Here is a 27,761-nt window from a genome sequence, read left to right as displayed (position 1 = left end):
TAGTTTAATTGTGCAGAGGTACTTATCTCCTCCCTATTACCATATCAAAAAATTATGTTTTACCTCATTCCCACAGTTAAATATTTAATCATCCTTCATGCGGTGCTTTACATTTCCAAAGTGCTTTACAAACACTAACTTATTAAACAATGCATGCTGTTATAGGTTTCTGACTCTTAGATGTCAAAAGACAAAATACCAGGCAGCAGTGGTGAATCAAATGGAGTACAGATTAAATCACCCCAAAGGCCTTCCCACTCAACATATCAAATTCCCCCACATATACAACTGTTTATGCATTCTTGGCTCCCTACCCTGCTTTCTCTTGTTTCCAAGTCCCCATGTAGGACAGCTAAACTCCCAGTGGACATTTCTCCGCCTCCATGACTCCTTGGACTTCATTGAGGCCATGGGGCCTGTGCCAGCCCATAACCAGGTTTGTGGGCCCTTTTTTTCCAGCTTTAATCCACATCAGCCAGGCAAATTGAGTACATGCTGTCCTCAAGTTGTGTATTAAAACAGTTTATATCAAAAACTGCTAGTGGCGCAAAATCAGACTAGGAACCACGGTATGTATAATAAACTTGGCCTCTGAATAATCAAGCATGTTGTTTGGCATTTTAGATACTGTTCAGAATGTAAGAACTAGAAATTAAATGTGAGACCTAACAATAACAGATGCTGATATTATCTGATGCAACTGACATTTCCAATCAATTCCCCTAGCCACCTTTTTAGAAGATGTCCAGGCTTAAGGGCCTGTTGGGGTGTATGTGTGTGTGGAGAGGGGCGAGAATCTCTCAAGTCTCTCATAGCCTATTCTGGTTCTATGAGGGTCAAAAACGTCAGATATTGTATGGAAGAACAGAGCTCTTCTGCTGACTCAGTCAGACCAGATGAGTCTCATTATAACCCACTCGGTATAGAGAAAGAGCTAAAAGCCTCACTAAGGAGAAAAAAAAAAAACCCTGACGGGTGAGAGGGAAAATACTACAAGGAGAATATATGGGAATAGTCAACAGGGAACCAGGAACAATTATATGTTGCTCTGTTTTGAAGTATTGCCCAGCTGCAAGGCTTTGCTGGTCCCTGTAAGATAAATAAGAACAACCATAAGAAAAGAGAACAAATTGTGCAAGAACCCACCTTATGTATGCAGTTTGTTATCTAGTTACATACTACGGGAGGATGGCTTTTCTTTATCATCACATTTAAATGTTTAGCAATGTCTTTTTTCTTAGACATCAAAGAAACTCAGTTACTGCAAAAATGCAATAGCAGAGAATAATTAGTTCTTTAACAGTATAAATGGATGTCAGTTTGTACTAGTGTAGGTTTTTTTAAGAGGTGGACATGAACAAAACTCCCTTAGTTTTGAACATCTGGAACCAGAGTTGTTGTTGTTTTTAAAGGTATGTTGTATTGCTAGAACGTTTTCTCTCCAGCAGTACATCGTTTTTAATTTTTATTAAGTATAAAATAGTAACACTGTAACATTTCATGCAACTTTCCCCCAAATTTCCCATGTGATTATTATAAAGCAGTTCCAGTAGCTCAAGTAAAAGAGAGTCAGCATACCATATAGAAGACTTAGGAGTAAATTTACAGTTGATGTAAAAATCCATATAGCTCTATTGAAGCAAATGGAGCTATGTTGACTTGTGCCAGTTGGTGATTTGTGTTGATTACTGATTACTCTTGCCCCTTGCTCCACCGATATGGCCACCAGGTGCCCGTTATCTACCGGGTAATGAGCGTTGGGGTAGGGCGGAGGTTCGATCACTGGATGCCCTGGGGGGGGGGGTGTCAAGTGCCCACGGGTAGCGACGGAGAGCACGCAAGCAATCACTCTTAGTGTTTAAGAGAATAAGGGTTTATTAAATGAATCACAGATAATGATAAGGGAGAACACGATCAGTTACATCTGGGGCTTACAACACACTACCAAAGCAAATAATACAAATACTGCAATTACAAATAAAAGCTGGCCCTGGTATTTTTCTAAGTCCCAATAGTTATTTAGATCATTCCAGGGGTTAGTAGAAGTGATATTGGTGCTATTAGTAATCATAAGTGCAGCAACTAATTTCCCTAAATAAATTGTGAGGCTCAACTGGTCCCCCTTGCTTTCGAGATTTCCTGGTCAACGGGTTTCCCCTAGCAGGAGTCTCGGGGCGGCTGGAATCAGTCTTTGCCTCTTATCTATCAGTACAGAATACTTAACAGCTAGTTATACTTACACATACAAACCACAAAAGTTTCATTACGGCCGGCAACCAGTTAGGCTTCAGGAAACGCGTGAGCCGAGAGAGCCTTCAGGGTGATCAGGCCTGGATACGGTTTCGACAGGAATTCGGGGGCTCTCCGCCCGTCCCCGGGAGGGGACCGGCAATATATAGTAAATTTGTCGTCATAGTTTGTGATAAGCCAATTGGGGGGTCGCGAGTGGCAAATGCCCATACAAGGGAGGCAGTGGGCCCCAACGTCCCTACCCAGGAAGCGACTGTTGTCAGGGGAACTTTGTCCCTCCAGGCTGGCTGACCACAAGGCTGCTTTTCCTGTTGCAAGTTCTGCTTTCTGGGCAGCTACGTGACCAGTGGCAGTTCTGAGGGGTGGGGGAGAAATCCGTTGGGGGATGGAGGCCGGAGCACCCGTCTGGCCCTGGGGCCCCACTTGGGGGTCTAACATGCCCCCATGCTCCGGCCGATAACGCCCCACGTACCTAAACCTCAGTGTCTGAGTCAGCATCCGCCCCTACGAGCGGACGTTTCTCAGTAGCCGAGGCAATAAGGGCACTTCCCACCATCCGCCGAACACAGGCCTTAACAAAAGCGCACCCAAGGCAGAGGAGGCAGAGGCCCACCACAAGCGACACAAAAAGGGATTGAAAATAAGCCTTATAGGCTCCAAGGCCCAACCACTCCAGCCATGACCAGAAGCGGAAGGTCTCTCTGGACTCACGCACAGCGGTTCCTAAGGCCTTAAGATCATCAATTACTTCAGTTAAGTTTCCAGAAATAGAAGAAAGAGAGATACAGCACTTATCTTTAAACTGGGGATACATAGATACAAGGGTTTCACAAAAATCCCGTGATTGTAACAAAAATTGTATCATTAAGCGATTCTGAAAAGTATAATCTGCTAATTCACCTAACCGCTGATTAACTAAAGTAAAGCTTTTTGCAGTAGTATTAGCTAGCGTTTCAATAGCCAGTGATTGAAATAATACTTGCTCACGCAATAACATGTACCCCACGGGGTTGAACGAGACTACTGAAGAAACCATAGAGGACAACGCCCCCTTCGCCCTCTCCCACCATCCCCAAGAACGTCGAACCCTCCCGGCTGAACTGGGCTGCCAGGTCTTAACATAAACACCGCCCCCTTTTATCAGGAGAGAGCCAATAGTACATATGCCCTTGGGGTTGGGGGGGAGTGCCGCAAAGGCAACCTCGCCACATAGCCAGAAATGACCGGGTCGTAATCTGTTTAAAACCCAATTAGAATAAAAATAGGTGTGCTTAAGAGGGTTAAAAAAGGTACTAAAGGGTGGGGCCCAGACATCTATTTCCACGACAGTTGTATTGACTATTGGCAAGGGGGTGTCCCGATCCATAACAACGTCACTGTACGACACGTTGCCATAGACAAGGGTTTGGGAACAATTCGGATACGTGCCGACCCAATGAGGTGAGTCTGACCGGTTTTTATGTTCCTCCCTGCCATAAAATGCCCAACAGTGGGACGCCACGGGTCTCTGTGCCGGTGACAAGGGGAGTGGGTCCCTGCAGCGTGCTCTAGTTCTATTAAAAATAGGGAAAACAAGAGGGGAAATGGGGTTAAAAAGGTCATTTGTGCAACCTATCCACTGCGCGGTAGGGAGCCACTGAGCTGAGGGGGAAGAGCAATTAAGGGGACCATTAATACTACTAAAGTTAAACACTAACGGTAATAAATCAAACAAAGGCCGATTTACAGACAGCTTGTTAGAACATGCAAGGCAGTTATCAGAGGTCAGCGAAGATAAGTCGATGTTTCCTCCCAGGGCTTCCTGGATCCAATAGGCTGCAAACAGAAGGTGATGGGCATTTTCGCCCACAGGATACCGTCTCAGGTTCAGCAGAGGTGGGCCCCTCCGATCGTCGTTCTGGCTCCCTGCCGCTATGGCAAACTGTAAGACAGAACAGAAGGCGGCCTTATTGGCCCCCGTTAGTTCGCTCCTGACTCAGAACGTTTGCTTATCCAGTTATGGTGGACCAAGGTGTGGGTGCCCTGGGCATCCACAACCGTGTAGGTATTAGGATATTTACCTGCACTCACAATTTGTGCGGCGTAGGGTTCCCGGCGACCTGAGGCCTGTGGCTCAGCCACCCAGACTAGTTGATCAGGGTGATATACAGGAGTCCAGGGACCTCTAGGTCTGGGGCTGATCTCCGGCCAACGAGAATAGTTTGCATTGAGGGAGATAAGAACCTGGGGTAATAGCGCACTCCAGCCCTTGTAGTCATCGTTGGGATTAACTGAACGTATCATGGTTTTCAGAACCCCGATTTTCCGCTCTACAACACCGTTACTTTCGGGGTGATACTTCAAGTGAATATGGAGGGAAGCCCCCCATCCCAGCACTAATGCTTCGAAACGTTTGCTGGTAAACGGGGGTCCTCCATCTGCTTGAACCTCGGAGGGCACACCCCATGCTGCAGCTACCTGTTGCAGCGCCCCAGCCACGGCCGCAGCCGTGGTGGTATTCAGGGGAATGCAGTGAGTTTGACGGGAGCCCAAATCTACCACTACCAGAGCCTTAGGGTGGCGACGGGCTCCGGGTAGGGGTCCCATTAAATCTATTTGCCACACCGCGCCAGGAGGGAAGTACTCTGCAGCGTACGCCCACCGCTCGTAGCGCGGGCGGTTTTGGGACTTGATTTGTGCACACTTAAGGCAGGCCTGCACGACTCTTTCGCAGTCCTGCCGCCGCACCTCAGGCTTTCCCTGAGCACCTAGGGCTAACTGGTTGTATAGGCGGCCGCTAGGCAAATGCCCCCAATCCTCATGAAGCCATTGGAGGAATGGGTCGGTGTTAAGCTGGGGCTGCTGCCCCAGGCACACTTGGGGTGGTGCCTGAACTTCCCTCATTCTGTGATCCAATTCGGAGTGGAGGGGGTTAGAGTCAGGACGATGTGACGGGCAATGGGTTACAAACCAGGGCCGTGGGAACTTACGTACGAGGTCAAAAATAGTCTCCCACAGGGGCGTAAATGCTGTGGGGTTAGCCTCTCCCGTGAGGATGCTGAGACAAAATTGTGAGTCTATGCCTAGCACGACCTGAGCAGAAACGGAATGGGCCTGGGTGACGTGCTGGGCAGCGAGAAGAACCCCATGAACTTCGCTATGCTGGGCCGATGAACCCGGGGGAAGGAGGTCAACCTGGAAGTGGTCGCATTTAGCACAGAGGACACCTGCCCGGGGGGTCGGGGAAGTGCCCCCATCAGATACAATCCAGGGGTCATATTTTGTTTCTATGCACAGGGGCTCCGAGGCTATTGGGAATCGGACATCGTTTGGCAGCGATTTAAGCGTCCATTCCCGCCACGTGATCTCCCCCACATAACACAGCTGTTGCCACGTTAGGCTGGTTCCATGAAAACTGGGAGGGGGCAACCGCGTGAGCCATGGAATGAGGTGTACCTCAGGGCCAATCAGGGTTCCCTTACTAGATAGCGGGGCCCAAATGCGTGCCTCACCTGCGGCTAGCAACATGAGTCCTATGGGCCCATATCGATACTGAGGGCCCTTGAGCCGTCGGGCCCAGTTATAGACCGGTTGCCCGTCCTGTGATACTGAGTACCCATAGTGATGTTGTGTAAAGAAAAGGGTGATGGTAAAAGGTGAGTCCCTTTTGTATCGGGCCAGCCGTGGGTTAGAGGCAAACCAAGTGGCTATTCGTTCCAGGCTTTTTTGAGCTTCAGGACTCCATATTTCCCGTCTCCGTTTGGACGAGAGGGGTTCCTGGATCACCTCCAGGTCTACAAGGTGTTTATCTGGGATGAAGTGTCTGTGATAATTAATTAGGCCTAAAAGTCTCTGCAGTTGCTTTTTATTCTCGGGTGGGTCTGTTACCCAAGGATCTAGAATCCCCGAGGTGGGTTGGCCACAGTCGTAGGGGTCATAATGTTGGCCTAAGAAGGAAAAGCTTTGAGAGGGCACAAGGTGGCTTTTTGCCTCATTAATTCGCCACCCATTGGCCTTTAGTTCAGCTACCACGGCGTTAGTTACGTGCTGAACTATGTGTTCGTTGGGCCCAATTACAATTATGTCGTCCACATAGGCTAAAATGGTGGTGCCCCCAGTGGCTTCTACCCCTTTTAAGGTTTTCGCGAGAGCGGCCGTTGCCAAGGCTGGGGAATTACAGAACCCCTGAGGGCACACCTTCCACTGGTACTGCGCGCCCTGGAAAGCGAAATTTAAGATTTGGGGTTTGTCCTCCAAAGGGATTTGATAGAACATATCCTTTAAATCTAGGGTGCAGGCCCACCTCCCACCGGCATCACTTAGCTGCTGCCGTATTTCTGGAATGGTGGCTGGGCCTGCAAACGGGAGGTGTCGGACTCGGCTATTTGCCTGTCTATAGTCAATGACCAATCGAAATTCAGAGGGGTTGCCGGGCTTGGGGATTCCCCAGCCGGGAGATAGATAGTTGGACGCGGTCACCTGTACTATCCGTCCCTCCTTTAACAACTGGTCGAGCAGCTGCTTAATGAGGGGGATGCCTTCAGGCTTCGTGGGAATAGGGGAGAATTTCCATGAGCTGTTATTAACAAGCTCGGGGCTATAAGGGGGGGGTCATCGGGTGACAGGGCGACGGGCAGGGCCTGACAGACCTGTTTTTGTAATCGCAGTCGTTTTATATCCCCAACCCCCAACAAATTCGTTCCTCCCAACAAAGCCTTTACCTTTCGCTTGTACCCCTTATGGATTAAAGTGAAGCTGACTACAGGCTTTTCTTCAATACTGTTAAGACCCTGAACAAACATAGTAGAACTTGTGGGTACGTGGGGCACATCGGGTTTTATAACGGAGACTTGAGCTCCGGTGTCCAACAGAAAGGATACAGGGGTGTAAGGGGGTTTGGGACCAGCTACTAACAGGGTATGGTATGGTCGGTCATCCCAAGTCTCTGTGGAGGCCGGGGCGCACCCGGCCTCTACTCGTTTTTTGTCCTCAGATAGTCATCCCAATCCTTCCATCCCAACTGCTTTCCCAAATCTTGCTGTTGGGTATCAGACATCTTCCGCAGTGCCTCCTTGGGGATCCCCTTATGTAATAGGAACCCAAAAAGTGCTCTTTCAGCCTTGGTTCGTTCAGGGTGTTTAGGCTGACCCTTATTAACAGGGTTCTCAGCTGGGAGGGCTGAAATGGGATTCTTCGGGGTCGGTGGCATTCGGAGCCGGGACACGGCCTCATATAAGGTAATTAGAGGCTCCCCGACCCAACCATGTAATAATAGGGATCCCCCTGTGTCAATCGGTGGTGTGCTATCTATGACTAAGTCCACTGCGTCCCTAGTGACCGGGATCAGGGTAGGGTCCGCGACATAATTGAATGGAACAGGATCCTGTTGTTGTTGCTGGGTTAAGTTCAACGGGGTCGCTTGTGCATCCCACAGTACGATAGATGCCCCGGCAATAGCCCAGATGATCTCGTGGGGTGTATTTATGCTGCCGGGAGGCACAACCAATCCCTTAAGGGTGCCTTTCATGGCCATGGCGGCCGCGGCCGGGGTGGTGAGCGGCCAGACCCCATTTCTTAAGAGGTGGTGGCCCGTGAACCCGCCTGCCCAGCTGGACGTTTTAGCCAGAACAGCGGCTTCGTCCCTGTCTACCGTCTCTGCCCCGTGATCCAGGGCCAGACGACCCAGCCACACTAGGGGCGCCTCGCCCTCCTTTCGCTTTGTATCTGCTAAGAATTCCTTCAACTCTGCCTTAGTGCGGGTTCGCCATTCGGTGGTCGTAACCGTCTGGCCTGTATTAGAATCCACCTTACTTTTGGTGATAGCAACGGGCATTGCCTCCATCTGCCTCTCCTGCTCAGGCGCAGGTGGGGCTGAGGGGAGAGCAGGGGGGAGAGCAGGGTAGATCGAAGCGGGAGCTTCATAGGGGGGTGGGCTTTTACCAGCCTGACTCCCGTCCTCCTGCTCCTTGTCACTTATCTCACTTTCTGCACTGTCGGTACCGCTCGCAGCGGCTTGTTTAGCAGCAAACATAGTGCTTCCATGAAGGACCGCACAGAGGTCCAGCGCTTTGTTAAGTGCACTGAACAAGACCGTGGACACGTCCTCCGACTTAAACTCGTCTGGTCTAAGTTTCTTTGTCCGCCTGGTCTGCTCTAATTCCTGCAGTAACTGGGCTAGCAACCCGTGGGCAGGATCACCTGGCTGTACCCGGGGTGGGGATATGAGTTTAGAAACGGTGGCCCCGGATTTCTTTATGATACGGCTACACTCCTTCCAAATGCCTGACGGTGTCTCAGTCCGACTAGTTTCCGCAACCCCCGTGCACTGGGGCTGCAGGGAACCATCGGCCGGCTGACACTTAAAGGTGGGATGGCAGTGGAGGAGGCATCCTACGGCAGGCAGGGTTAATGAGGTAGTATAGCTTTTCGACCCTGACCCTGACTCTATAGTACAAACCCAATCTAGGGTGGGTCTCGCAGACTGTCTGCTGGCCACTTGGTGAAATTGTAAGTGTTGAAATTGCTCGAGCTCAGATTGTTCACGGTCCCCACTACACCACGGGCACTGACCCTCCCGTAGGCATCCTGTTCGTGACGCCATGTTGATTACTGATTACTCTCGCCCCTTGCTCCACCGATATGGCCACCAGGTGCCCGTTATCTACCGGGTAATGAGCGTTGGGGTAGGGCGGAGGTTCGATCACTGGATGCCCTGGGGGGGGGTGTCAAGTGCCCACGGGTAGCGACGGAGAGCACGCAAGCAATCACTCTTAGTGTTTAAGAGAATAAGGGTTTATTAAATGAATCACAGATAATGATAAGGGAGAACACGATCAGTTACATCTGGGGCTTACAACACACTACCAAAGCAAATAATACAAATACTGCAATTACAAATAAAAGCTGGCCCTGGTATTTTTCTAAGTCCCAATAGTTATTTAGATCATTCCAGGGGTTAGTAGAAGTGATATTGGTGCTATTAGTAATCATAAGTGCAGCAACTAATTTCCCTAAATAAATTGTGAGGCTCAACTGGTCCCCCTTGCTTTCGAGATTTCCTGGTCAACGGGTTTCCCCTAGCAGGAGTCTCGGGGCGGCTGGAATCAGTCTTTGCCTCTTATCTATCAGTACAGAATACTTAACAGCTAGTTATACTTACACATACAAACCACAAAAGTTTCATTACGGCCGGCAACCAGTTAGGCTTCAGGAAACGCGTGAGCCGAGAGAGCCTTCAGGGTGATCAGGCCTGGATACGGTTTCGACAGGAATTCGGGGGCTCTCCGCCCGTCCCCGGGAGGGGACCGGCAATATATAGTAAATTTGTCGTCATAGTTTGTGATAAGCCAATTGGGGGGTCACGAGTGGCAAATGCCCATACAAGGGAGGCAGTGGGCCCCAACGTCCCTACCCAGGAAGCGACTGTTGTCAGGGGAACTTTGTCCCTCCAGGCTGGCTGACCACAAGGCTGCTTTTCCTGTTGCAAGTTCTGCTTTCTGGGCAGCTACGTGACCAGTGGCAGTTCTGAGGGGTGGGGGAGAAATCCGTTGGGGGATGGAGGCCGGAGCACCCGTCTGGCCCTGGGGCCCCACTTGGGGGTCTAACAATTTGGACCTTAATTTCAAGAATTTTGGGTGCCAGTTTCCTCACCTGACTGAGTCAATCCTGTAGATGACATTCTATTCTTTGAGGATAAAGGATAAAGGGAAGCGTGCGACATTTCAGCCTATTACTAGTGGGTCACAGAGGAGTACACATGTCCAAAGTTCATGACAGGCATTTCAACAGGGAACAAGAAACAGCAATAAACCATGATAGTTACAAAAAAACTATACCTCCCTGTATTAGCTCCTCCCCCTCCCTTTATCAGTCTTGTACGCTTGATCTTGTAATACACAGACATACCCTGAAATCTGGCACATCCTTTCTGCAAAACCCTTTGTAACTCCAAAACTCCAAACAATGAACAACTGTTTTGTATCACAATTTTGTGCAGAGTAGTTTTCTTGCCATAGAACACATCACCATTCAGGAGTACAAAGTCCATAGGTTAATCAGCTCAGTTTGAAAAACAAACAAAATGGGAGTGGAAAAACCATATGTTCTGACAGGCATGTGTTTGCAACTAATGTAGGACTCGTAAGCTAGGGGTTTCCCTCAACACTCCATGTGTACTAACCTGCATACTTCCTTCAGTTCCTTTTTATTCTGGTAACTAGTGCAGGACTATAGTGAGACCTGCATACCTGGACAAAAATGGCAGTACATGGAACATGCTTTTTCCCTCTGATATATGTCCTGCAAAAGGTGCATTCTGTGGATTGTTGAAGTCTGTCATGATTACTTTTCTAGGAATACAGTAAAGTGGCTGGAACCTAGCTACAAACATGTGAACAGTTTCCCTACCTAAGAGGAACAATGTGCTGACATATGTGCGCTGCCTCCAGGCTCAGTGTCTCTATCTTTCCTTATGCCATTATATGGGTCTGGAGCAGGTGAGGTGAAACAGATCCTCCAGTGTTGTAGAGCTCTATAATGACACCCTGCATTTGTGGCTCATTTTAGAGCTGCCCAGAAGAAGCTCTAACTCATGTCAAAGCCTGCGTTGGCCCTAAGAATCAAGGAGCCAGAACCGGTTCCCAGACACAACCCCCTCTCTTGCACAAAGCAGATATCTGGCAGAAGAGAGAATCAAGAATCAGTACCTTTATTTTGCGCTCCATACATTTGATTTAGTGCTAATGAAACTGAGCAGGTGATAACATTATCTTGAGTCAGTCACAGTGCAGATGCAGGTTCCATGCAAACTTTGTTCCTGCCTTCCCTACTAATGCACCTTATTTCTGATCTGCAACATCCATAGACAATGCAAACTATGTCATATTGCATGAGTATTCTAAATGTAAGCGGGGGAATGGTCTCGCTATTGTGGAGAACTTTCCTGGCTTCTGCACCACCCTGGTGAAGCAGGCTAGTGAAAGGATCTGAGTCCTCGCTCCCACTTCCTTTACCCAGAGGCCTCCCTGCCCTTGAGGACTCCCTTTCCACTCTCCTGTCTGGCAGAGTCCTCGTAACTCCAACAAGGCTGGGCCCAGGATTCCTGGGGGGCTCAACCCCCAACCCTACTGTGGTCACCCAGGACAGGGGCTAGGGTGTCCCCACTCCGGGGTACTCTCTTTGCACTGCGCACCTCCCTGACCCACTGATCACATCATACAATTTAAAGCAAATACAAGTTATTTAATTAACAATTTTAAAAAAGAATAAGGAAAAATGGGAAAGGTTAAAGAAAAACACATCACCCCGCTCTGTGGCAGGGACCATCCCAAACAGTGTCTCTGGACATCAGGGCACTTCACAGTCTGTTCCTTGTAGGTCCCAGGCCTCCTTCTCAGGCCCTGGCTGTGCTGCAGGGATGCTGCGGGTTGGACACTTGCTCTGGTGGTGCCCACACACTCTTTCAGGCTCTGGGTGGCAGGACCCTTCTCCCCAGTGTCACCCCTGCTCTGTCAAGGTTATGATCCCCCTCCCAGTCTGGCCTGCAGAGCCTCTTGGCTGAGGCGTCTCCCTGTGCTGGGCCCACTGCCCAGGGTCCCCCCTGACATAACCTTATTCCCAGATTTGGACCTTAGCGTCCAAAATATGGGGGTTAGCATGGAAGCCTCCAAGCTTAGTTACCAGCTTGGACCTGGTACTTGCTGCCACCACCCAAAAAATTAGAGTGTTTTGGGGCACTCTGGTCCCCCTGAAAAACCTTCCCTGGGGACCCCAAGACTCAAATCCCTTGAGTCTCACAACAAAGGGAAATAATCCTATTTCCCTTCCCCCCTCCAGGTGCTCCTGGAGAGATACACAGACACAAGCTCTGTGAAACTGCACAGAGACTCCCCCCTCTCTGTTCCCAATCCTGGAAACAAAAAGTATTTTCCTCTTCACCCAGAGGAAATGCCAAATCAGGCTAGCAATCCAACACACAGCTCTCCCCTGATTTCTTCCTCCCACCAATTCCCTGGTGAGTACAGACTCAATTTCCCTGAAGTAAAGAAAAACTCCAACAGGTCTTAAAAGAAAGCTTTATATAAAAAAGAAAGAAAAAATACAAATGTTCTCTCTGTATTAAGATGATACAACACAGGGTCAATTGCTTAAAAGAATATTGAATAAACAGCCTTATTCAAAAAGAATACAAATCAAAGTACTTCAGCACTTATTTTCATGCAAATACCAAAGAAAAGAAACCATAGAACTTACTATCTGATCTCTTTGTCCTTACACTTAGAAACAGAAGACTAGAAAATAGAACTACTTCTCCAAAGCTCAGAGGAAACAGGCAGACAGACAAAAGACCTCTTACACAAACTTCCCTCCACCCAAAGTTGAAAAAATCCGGTTTCCTGATTGGTTCTCTGGTCAGGTGTTTCAGGTGAAAGAGACATTAACCCTTAGCTATCTGTTTATGACACGCCCCCCAAATTGCAGACAGTGGGGGAAGCTCACTGGCGGCAATTTCCTTCTAGAACTTGAAAATAAACAGATTAATACAACACATGCACCTTTACATATACTACTAAGTATATAACTAACAGACTTTTACATTTTAAGAACACTTTTTAACTACTGGATTCTGGGAAACTCTCACGGGAGAGTGCATCAGCAACTTTGTTAGAAGCTCCTGTGATGTGTTGAATTTCAAAATCAAAATCTTGGAGAGCTAAACTCCAACGAAGAAGTTTCTTGTTGTTCCCCTTGGCAGTATGAAGCCACTTTAGTGCAGCATGGTCAGTTTGTAGTTTGAACCGCCGTCCCCAAACATATGGGCGTAGCTTTTCCAGGGCGTACACAATGGCATAGCATTCCTTTTCACTGACTGACCAGTGACTTTCCCTCTCAGACAGTTTTTTGCTGAGAAACACGACAGGATGGAAGTTGTGATCTGTTGCTTCCTGCATGAGTACTGCTCCTATACCACGCTCAGATGCATCCGTGGTTACTAGGAATGGCTTGTCAAAGTCCGGGGCCCTGAGCACAGGGTCCGACATGAGCGTTGCCTTAAGCTGGGTAAAGGCTTTTTGACACTCATTAGTCCACTTAACGGCATTTGGCTGGGTCTTTTTGGTTAGGTCGGTCAATGGGGCAGCGATTTGGCTGTAGTGTGGTACAAATCGCCTGTAGTATCCGGCCAAGCCTAAGAAGGATTGGACCTGTTTCTTTGACCTTGGGACAGGCCACTTTTGGATAGCATCCACCTTGGCCTGTAGGGGGTTTATGGTTCCTCGACCCACCTGGTGCCCCAGGTAAGTCACTCTGTTTTGGCCTATTTGACACTTTTTGGCCTTAACAGTTAGTCCTGCCTGCCTGATGCGCTCAAAGACCTTTTCCAGGTGGAGTAGGTGTTCGGGCCAGGAGTCTGAAAAAATGGCCACATCATCGAGGTAGGCAACTGCAAATTCTCCCAGTCCAGCTAGTAGACCGTCTACCAGCCTCTGGAAGGTGGCGGGTGCATTTCGAAGGCCGAAAGGAAGGACATTGAATTCATACACCCCCGTATGGGTGACGAATGCTGACCTCTCCTTGGCAGGTTCATCTAGCGGTACTTGCCAGTACCCCTTGGTTAAGTCTATGGTAGAGATGAACTGGGCACGTCCCAACTTTTCCAATAGCTCATCAGTACGTGGCATTGGATAGTTGTCCGGACGAGTTACAGCATTTAGCTTACGGTAGTCCACGCAGAAGCGTATTTCCCCATCTGGTTTGGGTACCAGAACCACTGGAGATGCCCATGCACTGGTAGATGGGCGGATTATACCCATTTGTAGCATGTTCTGGATCTCCCGTTCTATAGCAGCTTGGGCATGAGGAGACACCCGGTAGGGTGGGGTTCTGATTGGGTGAGCATTACCTGTATCAATGGAGTGGTATGCCCGTTCAGTCCGTCCTGGGGTGGCTGAGAACAATGGGGCGAAGCTAGTGCACAGCTCCTTGATTTGTTGCCGCTGCAGACGTTCCAGGGTGGTTGAGAGGTTCACCTCTTCCACGCCACCGTCTTTTTTTCCGTCGTAGTAGACACCGTCAGGCCACTCAGCATCATCTCCCTGGACTGTAAACTGACAAACCTGTAAGTCTCTAGAATAGAAAGGCTTGAGAGAATTAACATGGTACACTTTAGGCTTTAGTGAGGAATTGGGAAATGCTATGAGGTAGTTTACAGCTCCCAGGCGCTCTTGGACCGTGAATGGCCCTTCCCATGATGCTTCCATCTTATGGGCCTGTTGCGCCTTCAAGACCATAACCTGGTCTCCTACCTTGAAGGAACGTTCTCTGGCATGTCTGTCATACCAGGCCTTTTGCTCTTCTTGAGCCTCCTTTAGGTTCTCTCTAGCAAGGGCTAAAGAGTGTCGGAGGGTGCTTTGTAGGTTGCTTACAAAGTCCAGAATGTTAGTTCCTGGAGAAGGCGTAAACCCCTCCCATTGCTGCTTCACCAACTGTAATGGCCCCTTAACCTCGTGACCATACACAAGTTCAAATGGTGAAAACCCTAAACTGGGATGTGGTACAGCCCTGTAGGCGAACAGCAACTGCTGCAACACTAGGTCCCAATTATTGGAGAATTCGTTGATGAATTTTTTTATCATGGCCCCCAAAGTTCCATTGAACCTTTCCACCAGGCCATTGGTTTGATGGTGGTACGGGGTGGCAACCAAGTGATTCACCCCATGAGTTTCCCACAGTTTTTCCATGGTCCCTGCCAGGAAATTAGACCCTGAATCTGTAAGGATGTCAGAGGGCCAACCTACCCTGGCAAAGATGTCTGTTAGGGCCAGGCACACAGTGTTAGCCCTGGTGTTGCCTAGAGCTACTGCTTCTGGCCATCGGGTAGCAAAGTCCACTAAAGTCAGTACGTACTGCTTTCCTCTGGGCGTCTTTTTTGGGAAAGGGCCCAGAATATCCACAGCTACTCGCTGAAATGGGACCTCAATTATGGGGAGTGGCTGGAGAGGGGCCTTGACCTGGTCTTGAGGCTTACCTACTCTTTGGCATACCTCACAAGACCGGACATACTTGGCAACATCCTTGCCCATCCCCTCCCAGTGGAAGGACTTCCCCACCCGGTCCTTGGTTCTGTTCACCCCAGCATGGCCACTGGGATGATCATGGGCTAAGCTTAAGAGCTTCCCCCGGTACTTAGTTGGAACCACCAACTGTTTTTGCGGCTGCCATTCTTCCCGGTGTCCACCAGAAAGAATTTCCTTGTATAAAAGTCCTTGGTCTATAACAAACCGGGATCGATTAGAAGAGCTAAGAGGCGGTGGGGTGCTCCGTGCCGCCGCCCAAGCTTTCTGAAGGCTGTCATCTGCTTCCTGCTCAGCCTGGAACTGTTCCCTTGAGGCTGGGGTCACCAGTTCTTCCTCAGACTGTGGACCTGGGCTTGGTCCCTCTGGAAGCGATGTAGGTGATGGGGTTGTTTCCGTTGCTGGTGAACCGCTCTCCGCTGGTGCACCTGAGGGTATTTCAGGCTCTGGCTGAGCCTTTTGGGTATGGCTGTCTGTTGTTTCTGCCAGTTCTGGCTCGCTGGCGCCCTCTGGCGTTGAGTTTGAAGATGTGGTTGCAATCGCTGGTGCTGGTTGCTGTTCCAGTTCCGGGCCTGGGACTGGAGATGCTGTGGCTGTTTCAGTGGTAGGCATGGAATCCGGGTCCACTGCCTCTGTCTGGGTCTCTGGTAACACAGACGGGGCCTCTGTGGACGGCTCAGGAACAGGAATGGGTCTGGAAGCTTGCCTGGTTTGGCTACGGGTAACCATTCCCACTCTCTTGGCCCGCCTCACCTGGTTGGCCAAGTCTTCCCCCAGTAGCATGGGGATAGGATAATTGTCATAGACTGCAAAAGTCCACATTCCTGACCAGCCTTTGTACTGGACAGGCAGTTGAGCTGTAGGCAAGTCTACAGCTTGTGACATGAAGGGGTAAATTGTAACTTTGGCCTTTGGGTTGATGAATTTGGGGTCAACGAAGGATTGGTGGATAGCTGACACTTGTGCCCCCGTGTCTCTCCACGCAGTAACCTTCTTTCCGCCCACTCTCAAATTTTCCCTTCGCTCCAAGGGTATTTGAGAGGCATCCGGGCCTGGGGATCGTTGGTGTGATGGAGGTGTAATGAATTGCACTCGCATGGTGTTCTTGGGACAGTTGGCCTTGATATGTCCCGCTTCATTACACTTAAAGCATCTTCCATCTGATGGGTCACTGGGCCGAGGTGAGTTACTGGAGACTGGTGAGGTTGAAGAGTAGGGTATTTGTGGCTTTACTTGGGTGGTATGTAGGGTCTTTGGCTGTCCTCGGTTGTAGGGTTTATGGTCTGTGTGCCCCCTGGGGTAATCGTTCCCCTTGACAGTAGCTTTTTTGCTTTCTGCCAGTTCCATCCATTTGGCTCCAATTTCCCCCGCCTCAGCGATAGTTTTGGGATTTCTATCTTGTATGTACCGTGTGATGTCTTCAGGAACACCATCCAAGAACTGCTCCATTTGTATGAGGAGGTTCACTTCTTCCAAGGTTTGAATGTTGTTTCCTGTTAACCAGGCCTCATAGTTTTTTGCAATGTAGTAGGCGTGTTTGGGAAATGACACCTCTGGTTTCCATTTTTGGGTTCTGAAGCGCCGACGGGCATGATCTGGGGTTATCCCCATCCTGTATCTGGCCTTGGTTTGAAAAAGTTTATAGTCATTCATTTGCGGCTTGGGCATTTCAGCTGCCACCTCTGCTAAAGGTCCACTGAGGTGTGGCCTTAATTCTACCATGTACTGGTCTTCGGGGATGCTGTACCCAAGACAGGCTCTTTCAAAATTTTCCAAGAAGGCCTCGGTGTCATCACCTGCCTTGTAGGTGGGAAATTTCCTGTGCTGTGGAGCAAGACTTGGCGCCGGGTTGTTAGGGTTGGCTGGCACATGCAGCCCAGCTTTTGCCATCTCCAGTTCATGTTTTCTCTGTTTTTCCTTCTCTTCATTCTCTTTTTGTTGTTTTTCCATTTCTCGGCGGTGGGCCACCTCTTCTTCTTCTTGCTTCCTTCTGTGGGCCACCTCTTCTTCTTCTAGTTTTCTTTTGTGTGCTGCCTCTTGGGCTGCCTGTTCTCTTTGGAAGGCTGCCAGTTGGAGGCTTTCTTCCTTTTCTTTCATCTCCATCTGTCGCCTGTGTTCAGCGTCTTTGATTTGTTCTTCGGCGTCAATCTTTGCCTTAGAAGTCATGGTTCCTGTTTTCTTGTGTTGGGGTGCCCTCCGGTGTTTATTTTCTGAACTGCAGGCTCTCTGTTGCCTCCTGAAGTCTGCCTAGCAACAGTGCTTTTTTCCTTTTCTCTCTCTAGCTAATGTTCAATTAAGGGAAACCAGAAAAACCACTTTATTTGCATGCATATAAGTGCTGGTACTTGCCTGCTAATGGGAGGGCTATTGCATGACAAAAGACCCTTAACAGTCTTCTCGCTTAACATGCAAACCACAAACTGCTAGAGAGAGCAGAAAAAAAAATTCTCCCTGGTTCCCTTTTAAAACCAAACTGTTTCTCTCTGCTAAAAAGCCCTTAGCAGAGAAAAGAAAAATATAATATTCCTACTGGCTTCTGGATTCTGTCTATATCCCGCCGCTGCCACTCATGACATAACCTTATTCCCAGATTTGGACCTTAGCGTCCAAAATATGGGGGTTAGCATGGAAGCCTCCAAGCTTAGTTACCAGCTTGGACCTGGTACTTGCTGCCACCACCCAAAAAATTAGAGTGTTTTGGGGCACTCTGGTCCCCCTGAAAAACCTTCCCTGGGGACCCCAAGACTCAAATCCCTTGAGTCTCACAACAAAGGGAAATAATCCTATTTCCCTTCCCCCCTCCAGGTGCTCCTGGAGAGATACACAGACACAAGCTCTGTGAAACTGCACAGAGACTCCCCCCTCTCTGTTCCCAATCCTGGAAACAAAAAGTATTTTCCTCTTCACCCAGAGGAAATGCCAAATCAGGCTAGCAATCCAACACACAGCTCTCCCCTGATTTCTTCCTCCCACCAATTCCCTGGTGAGTACAGACTCAATTTCCCTGAAGTAAAGAAAAACTCCAACAGGTCTTAAAAGAAAGCTTTATATAAAAAAGAAAGAAAAAATACAAATGTTCTCTCTGTATTAAGATGATACAACACAGGGTCAATTGCTTAAAAGAATATTGAATAAACAGCCTTATTCAAAAAGAATACAAATCAAAGTACTTCAGCACTTATTTTCATGCAAATACCAAAGAAAAGAAACCATAGAACTTACTATCTGATCTCTTTGTCCTTACACTTAGAAACAGAAGACTAGAAAATAGAACTACTTCTCCAAAGCTCAGAGGAAACAGGCAGACAGACAAAAGACCTCTTACACAAACTTCCCTCCACCCAAAGTTGAAAAAATCCGGTTTCCTGATTGGTTCTCTGGTCAGGTGTTTCAGGTGAAAGAGACATTAACCCTTAGCTATCTGTTTATGACACCCCCTCACTCTCCCCAGCTGCTCACCGAACCCAGCTCCGGACTGCTCCAGCCCCAGCTCCACACTGCCTCAGCACGGCTGCTGCTGCTGCTCTGCCTTCAGCTCCCTGGGCTGCTTCTCTGGCCTCTCTGGCTCCAGTTGCTACAGCTCTGCTCCCAGGGCAGGGCTGCTCTGCAGGCTGCTTCTGTGACTCTCTCTCAGCTCTCACCTGCTTTCTAGGCTGCCTGTCTGGCTCCTCTGGCTCTGGTTGCTGCAGCTCCCCTCCCAGGGCAGGTCTCTCTCTCTGGGCTGTGCTCTGGCTTTTTGGGCTGCAGCTCTGCTCCTAGCAGTTTAGCGTTGGCCCCTGCTCTCTCCTTAGCTCAGCCCCACTCTGTCTGAGGCAGGCAATTCCAGCTCACACGGAGGATGGGACCCACCCTGGCCTTCTGTCTCTTTGATTAGCCTGCCCGCCCTGTCAGTCAGACTGACCTGGAGCATTGGCCTCTCGCCATTGTTCCTGGGGACTGTCAGTCTCAGGGTCCTAATTTGCCATCGATCCTTCCTCTTTTAGTGCTGGGAGCTAGCAACCAAAACATCCCCACTGAATGTTAGTAAGGGGATAACAGTCCCCTTACATAAAGATGTGCTCCCCCTCGCAGCCAGATCTGCCACATCTACCACATCTTACATTTCTGATTTATTTTTCTGTCTGGACTTCCAAGATCTTGGGGCTTTTTTGTAAAACTCATTTTATTCTTTAAGTGATTTGTTTTCCTGTGATCCTTGGACTGCCCCTGAGTATCCTGAAGCCTTCTCTCCCAAATCACCGGACTCTCAGTGTCCCAGTTATCTTCTGTCTAGTAGAAATGCTTTCCTCAGGCAAACCAGAAAAATCCCTCGCTAATGGGAACTTGAGTTCAAATGCTACCGCTCCAAACTCTTGATCCAGACCTGATTAGTCTGAATTTGCTGCAGCCACAAGAATCCTGCTTAGGTGCATGCACTTAAGGAAGCTTCAGTATTCCTAGCTAGTTGGTGAAGCTGCAATCAAATCTGACCCATCAGGTCTAGATCTGGATTCTGGCAGCACGTGGCACTGGAGTCCACAAACCCTTATAATGAAGGAGCTGCTCATAGAGCTTTTCTTATTCTTTTATCATATTGACATTCACCTGTATTAAGTTCAGATCAGTTATTCCAAGGGCTTTGCTCTAAACCTATTATTACTTATTGGAAAAAGTCCGCAAAGACCTTTGTTTATGTAAGCTGTAAAAGGGTCCCTTCACCACAGTTTAGAGACATAAATATCTGCTGTCACACTGACTACTCACCTTCTCCTCTCATATTGTTTGCTCACCTCTTGTGGGGGGGAGAAGGAAGAAGATGGATTTAAATCATGAGTTCTCAACCTCAGGGTTATGACAATCAGGGTGGTCACAAACAGGTTCAGTGGGTTTCAGTCACCCTAATTTTCCTTTTGATTAGAGGGGTGGGGCCCCTGAAACATCTTCCCAACCTGGGGTCATGATATGCAAAAGGTTGAGACCCACTGGTTTGAACTGTTAACTGAAATATTTTTTTTCCAAAATTTTAAAATTTAACCTCAGTGATTTTATTCTCTCTAGTTCTTTATTCAAAAGCCTAAATATTTTAGTATTCTTATGCGGAAAATTAAAGTTGTAGGGGAAAAAAACTTAATAATGCCTGGATAATGACAGAAGTTCTGACAATTTTAATTGATTTTGTATCTCAGTATTATAACTGTATGGCTATTATACAGCTATTAATGCTGATACTGCTATTATAATTGCAGTTAATATAATAAATGAGGAAATGATTTCACTGGTTTAAGCAGAAACATTATATTATGATCTACCTAAAATGGTAATTTTTTCCCCTCTCCTGCAAATACTTCATTAGCATAGATATACTTCTCTACTAACAGCATCTGTGAGCCCCTGGTTGGTAGGATGGCCCTTTTGGCTATGAGCTGTAATGCCAAGTTGTCTTTGAGTTAATGTAAAGAGGTGTGAACTGCAAATATTTTCACAACTTAATGGTGGACGTTAACAGACTGTTAATTTAATATATTAGCAAAGATGGGATGTGCAATTTGAAAATAGTTGTTAAAATTTTTTCAGAAACATATACTCCTGTAACTGTTGCTTATTACGCTGATCGTAATAGTCTTGTTATCTCGTGCTCCCCTCTCTCTGTCTTTGTATCCATCTGTTGTCTCTTGTAGTAAATATAAGCCCCAGTCCTTCAGTGAGTTGCACAAGAGTGGACACCACAGCCCCTTTATAGTCACTCAGAGCCGGTGTCTGCCAGTGAGCAATGCATCGCAGGACTGTGACCTTACACTGCAAGGTCTTTGAGGTCGTGATCATCTTTTCATTGTGTGTGTATGTGAACAGTTGTTCCCCAGTTAGTGACCTCTAGGCACTACTGCAATATAAATAATACTACCTATGTTAAATTCGCACTTGTATATATTTCTATTTTAATCTAGCAGATATATCTTCATCAACCATTGATGGGTCAACACTGCCCTTTGCTTTATGGCTAATACTCCTGTGGTGCTTTTGGCTGCTGAAATGGAGATATTGTTTTCGGGGCTAATGGAACTTCTGTAAAGCTGGATTGGTCCCTGTTTATCAGGTCTTGAGGGAGAGTTTTATAATCAAGATTTAACAATATAAACGGTTAGTACATTCAAGGACATCATTCCCAGGTTTGTGAATAAAAGATATTATCACCTCATATAAAGTAGGAAGGAGAGATGAGGGTCATGAATGTGAACTGTGCATCTGGGACTAGTTTAAGGCACAGTGCTTGGTAAAATCAAGTAGTAAAACCAGACTTCCCTGAAGCTTTATTTGGCAGTTTGCAGTAGCCTGGTTTATTTCTTCATGTAATATACTCACATCTAGTATGTATCCCTAGGCCTGGATTACGTGGAGAGGTTTAATTTATTAAAAACATTTTTAGAATCTTACAATAACTTTTGCCTTAGATGCACATTGGCCTATATACAATTAACCAGACATGTACTTAATCTCTTTTATTCCTACTGGGTACAGCCAATGCATTCTCACTGTCTAACCTTACAAGTTAATAATTTACTTGTGTTTTTGCTCCTAAGGTCTTACACAAATCAGTGAAAATATATCTTTCATTTAAAACCGCATTTATTTCCATATGTATATAAACTTCTTCCCATAACACTTAATGGGGAACAAGGATGTTTTTAAATGTTTGGATTCTGAGGATGATCTTTTTGCACCCATCAGTTTTCCCAAAAGCAGCACAGTGGCCAGTTTCTGACCAAGGGAGTAGACATGAATTGGATGGAGCTTGTTCCTTAGCCAGAAGGGGGATATAATTTAAGATCATTGCACAGCACCCATCAGGGCTTATCATGCTACTCAATGACACTTTTAACTCCTTCTGGCCTAAGACAGAAACACGCAGACACTTTTTCCCAAGATCTATTGTTTTCTCTTAAAATTCTATATTTTTATTTAACCAGACATCCTGGTATTGAGTTGGAACATAAGTAAATACATTTCTGTCACACTTTAGATTGACATTCCATTTGTAAAAGATTATAGAGTGCTAATACATGACTATTCAGTGTTTGAACAGACGTTTATGCAATTGTTATAGACTGTTACAAAGTTAAAGAGGTCAATATGTTGTTTCTTGCTGTGACTTGGAATCATTTATAACACATTGTATTCATTTGCTTAGAAGCTTCTATAACACATACTGCTTATAAGTGTGAGCTGTATACTGCTCACACTTATAATATTAATTTACAGAACCCTTAATAAATCATGAAAACAATATTAGAGCTTGCCTGAAAATGACCATTCAAAATTGCAACAACATTTGAGGGTTCAGAATTTGCTTTTGTTCTGCCATGGAATGAGACCAAAACCTTTCAAACATTCTCATGAAAACAGAATTTTGTCAAAACTTCCATTTCAGTTCCAAAATGTCAGGTTTTTGATTTCTGTCTCTCTGGAAGTGACAAGACAGTCCATGCTGGACCTCAGAAATCTTTCTGTTGAAAAGTTGGCCAGAACAACATATTTTAATGAAAAAACATTTTGTCAAAAATGTTCTGACCAATCCTTTCAAATATAAAGCATAATCTAGTTTTCTTTAGTATATAGCAGGGATGGCTAAACTGTGGCTCGTGAGCCCAATGAGGCTCTTTTACAGCTAAAGTGAGGCTCATGAACCCCCCTTACCAGACTGGGGAGAGGGGAGCTTGAACCTTCTGCCCAGTGGAGGGGAGGGTCTTGGAGTGCATCTGCTGGGGCTCGGGTCTTCAGCAGGAGCAGGGCTGCAGCCCTGAGCCACGGCAGGCACCTCCCATGAGGCTGGAGCCCCGAGATCCCCCTACTCATTGCAGGGCTGAAACCCCAAACTCCAGCAGACACACCCCATAGGGCTGAAGCCCCAAGACTCCTCTCCCGATGGGGCAGACGCTCCTAGCCCTACGTGCCTGCTGCAGGGCTGAAGCCCTGGCCGGCATGCCCCAGCTCTTGAACTTCTGAAGACTGTTGTATGCAGTTTGGAGGGTCAATAAGTTTGGTCATCCCTGGTATATAGGCTCCCTAGCAGTTGAATTCTTACCACTGAGGCCCAAATAAATTACTCTGGATTGCACGTTTATTAAAAGTTTCTAGTTTTCTCTGCAATTTGCATAATATTTCAAGAAAGTAGGTCAGAAGGTTTATTGGACCAAGAGCTGGCTTCTGGTACTTTGTAGAGAAGCAGTCCTAATATGCTCAGAGATGTGTAGAACGCACCTTAGGGTTCAGTAATAATAATGGAGATGGTAATGCACAGAGGGCTTGATCCCAGAACATTCATGTCATTTGATGTTTTGTAACTGATGTCAGTGGAAGCAGGACCAGACCCAGAAGAAGCCACAAGTACACACAGAGAAGTCACTTGAGCAGAACGGTGATAGCAGTGTCCCATAGACACATGCACAGATATGGATGATGAAACGTTCTACTGTCTGCGCTGAGAGGAAGATGTCATTGAACTTACATGGAAGAGAGTGATTTATAGTGGCCAGAATGAAACCCAGATAGACACTGGTGAAATATAAAGAAGGGACAAAACAACAACCACTGTCCTTCTGCTAGCTAAAACACTTGGGTATCCCTGTGTAGATCTACTGCTTGAATTGTATTGTTACTTTTAGAATTTTTAAAAATTATTAAGCACGTTATTTTTACTTTATAAATTGGGTTGCAGGAGACTATGCTGGATATCTGCCTACTTGTAGCTCTTGTTAGCCAGTCAGTTTCCTCCTATCTTCCAGGCATTTTATCATTTTAATTGCATGATAAGTACTATAAATTACACATTTTTCCTGACTGATGTTGCTACAGGGGAACTTGGTCTTGGAATATAATTAAGGGAAATTATTTATTTACTTCATCTTTAGTATTTCTTAAATAAAACCTTGTCACTTTGTATATCACTTAGAAAAACATTTTTTTTGTTTTGCCAGATCTTATGTTTCATACAGAAGGCATAATCCATGCTATCCGTCAAAATACAGCATCCCTCTAGTATCAATTTTTTATACACAGCCATTTCAGAGTCTACCACTTTACAACTTAAAACAATGATTCTCTGTCATAATAAAGATAATTAGGGATGAATATCTCCACTTGGTGGATTTTTGATCTTGTCCTAATCTCCATAAATCACAGTGTTAAGCTCTCATAATCCACAGATAACAAATACAATGGAAATGACTCACCACAATTTTGTGTTGTGACAAAATTAGGTCTTTATACAAATAAAATAAAAAAATAAACTTTGGAGGACCACTGTATTTTAGCGCATTAAGCATATTTGTAAAATACCAGCTGTACTGTATCATTGGAAGTGTAGTTCCAAATACTCGTTTTGTACTTAATATATAAATGGTAGAGTAGATCGCTGCTGTAGTGAAGTTATTACTTTTCTCACAAAGAGTTTCATCCTGAGCAGAGTTTCACTAGCTATAGAATAGCATAGTGCACACTGAAACCCATTCAAACACTGTGCAATGTTTGTATTATTATTGTTTTATTTCAGTGTAAACAAGTTTACTACTAGCTATCTAAGCAGATAAATTGTTTTTGTGCAGTTATATATGGGGGGGCTTCATGATCATGCATTGTGTTATTAGAGGTTTAAGCACATGAGTTTGGGAGGTGCATTAATGATGGGTAGTGAAACCATGCGGGCAGCATCTCAAATGACACCCCATAAAGTACACCTTGGAGTTGGCATCCTTCATCTGCAAGAGACGGTGGCAATTGCAGCCTATGATGTAGATGGTTTGCAATGTCTTCTGTGACTGAATAGTCCAATGAGAGATTTGCATGATCTTTGGCAGTTGCAAATGTATATGTCTTGGTTGGGAGCTGCTTGCTTCCTATGGGCTCTTTTCTCATCAAGTTGTAGGAGCCAGCTTTTGTCATGGACTTTGATACCCTGGTGGAGATGATCACACTACTTGTTATGATCACCTCCCAAGATTTCCCGTTGGTCAGGATCAATTCCAAATTCCTTCATATCTCACTTGCATGTGTCTTTATAGTGAAGCTTGAGATGCCCTGTTGTTCTTGTTCCCTCTGATAGCGCCCTGTGTAGCATATCCTCAGGTATGCATCCATCTTCCAACCTACTCAGTCATCTTTGCTTGAGCAGGGCTGTCACACTTGGTAAATTTGTCATTGAAGAAGCTCTGCATTGGTGACTTTAATAGCACCACACATTATATATTCTGTACATGCTGTCTATGTTACAGAGGGGGAAAAACTCTACTTTTAGAATGGTTGAGATAATATTAACACACATCTAAAACCAGAGCCAGATGTTTTAAACCTGGCTAAAAAGAGTCTAACAGCCAGATTTTCAAAGGTATTTAAATGTCTAAAGATATAGATAGGTGCCTAGTGGGATTGTTGCAGACATGCAGAAAGAAAGTCAAAGTGCGAGGGAGGCCCTTAAAGGGTCCCACCAGTCCAGACAACCCCACCCCACACACACCCTTGACATGGCAAGGGTTCCATTGTAAAGTCAATGCATAACCCATTTAATGGCTTTTGAAAATCCCTCTAGGTACCTATCTTTAATTCCTGTGAAAATCCAGCCCTAACTCACTTTCAAAGTAACTTTCATAAACATAATTCAGAGGCTTTTGAAAATTTTTCCCGATCCTGAAATCACTTAAACGCATGCTTAACTTGACTTGAGCTCAAGTAGACTATTCACATGTGTAAATCAATGCACATATTTTAGCTGTTTGAAGGATCAAGGCCATAAATAATGCATATTTCATAACATTCTTATCAAACAGGTGTATATAATTAAACAAACTGAGAAGCCAACATAGTAAGCCAATGGTTGAGTTGAAGTTAGAAGTCAAGATTTCCCGCACACCATCTATTACACTATACTATGTCTCTGATCTAATTAAATCTAACACCTTTTCTGATCTGTACCTTAGGTGCAGCACTCATAGCACTCATTATTGTAACAAGAACTAAAAATTAAAAATGTTTAAAGTATTTTATGTAATGATCTGCTTGTACCCCACGAAGAAAAGAGAAAAAAATCTTTTGTTTTCTAGCTGAGCAGTACTGTCTTAGCTACACAATGACATTTCCAGAGGCAGAGTGAAAACAGACTACTTTTTAAACAATTTATAAAAACACTTCACATTTACTTTTATTAGCAGATTAAGCAATAATATTTCGATCAAAGAAAATGATTGCTTCAAAAACATTTTAGTAAAGAAACTAATGTTTAAATAATGCACATATTTACTATCCATCAATTTTATAATAAAACATTTCACTAATTAATATAATAATAATGCTAATTGCTCACTTCTTGGCACTTGTAGTTCCTTGTCTGTAGGTTTTTTTAAAGGCCCTGTAAACATCTTTCTATTGATCTTATAATAAATGTTGAGACATTTGAATAAAGCACTTTAAAAAATCTTATAATATTGTTGCTATATTTTTTAAGTTTGTAGCATTTACAGAGAGAGATAGTAAAATATATATTTTTATTGAATTGCTTCTGAAGGTGTTCTGAACACAACAGCTGACCCATCATGATGTGATTAAGCATGTTGCCTTCATTTTCATTTCAAACAGAATGCCCGGTTTTCTTGGTCCCATTGTAAGAGCAGAAAAACAATTATTTTATGCATGGGTGATGATAGTGATGGAGACTCTATATGGGACACAGCAGGAAGCTCAACACTGCTTGATGCTTCAAAATGCCATCTATTTATAGCACATTCAAATGTTGAAATGTAATAAAAATGATTATTTTATTATTAATTTTGGAATTTGTAATATATATATATTTTAAATTTTTAACCATAACGTGCCATCAAAAAGGTAACACTTTTCATAATGCATCAATTTTAAATAGCAAATGGATTCTGATCAAGTTGATGCTCACTAGGAAAACTGGTGTTAGAAGTTAATTGGGTTTGACTAGAAAGTCCAGTTATTGGCACAATTTTGATCGCATTTCTGCAAAAGCTTACAATCTGCTGTCTTCCATTAATGGGCCCAGTGTAATTAAGCATGGTAAAAATACACTTATAAAATGTACTCTTTGTGTGCTGAAATTTAATGCAAAATTAGTGTTGAGGATGTCTGGGTATTCATTACATCAGTATAATTCAGTTTTTGGTATCTTAGTATTGCTGTATCAAGTGTGTTATAGGAAAATCAGTGGTTGTTTGTTTGTTTGTTTTGTTTTTTGTTTGATTGCTTTAACTTTTACTGTGGAGAGAAATAGATTAGAACCTATTACTATAATTATAGCAATTATAGTATAATTTAGGAAACTTTTCCTTTGTTTCTAATATGCAGTGCTGTAACTTTAGGTCCTAAAGGTAGCTTATTTTTTATACATCATACCAGCCTCTTACATTTGAATCATAATTTCCTCCCCTTTATTATGGTCTATTCCTGCAAATGTTTGGAAACATGAATAACTTC

This window comes from Gopherus evgoodei, chromosome 2, assembly GCF_007399415.2.
Source record: "Gopherus evgoodei ecotype Sinaloan lineage chromosome 2, rGopEvg1_v1.p, whole genome shotgun sequence".
Taxonomy (NCBI): Eukaryota; Metazoa; Chordata; order Testudines; family Testudinidae; genus Gopherus; species Gopherus evgoodei.
This window is presented reverse-complemented; position numbering follows the sequence as displayed.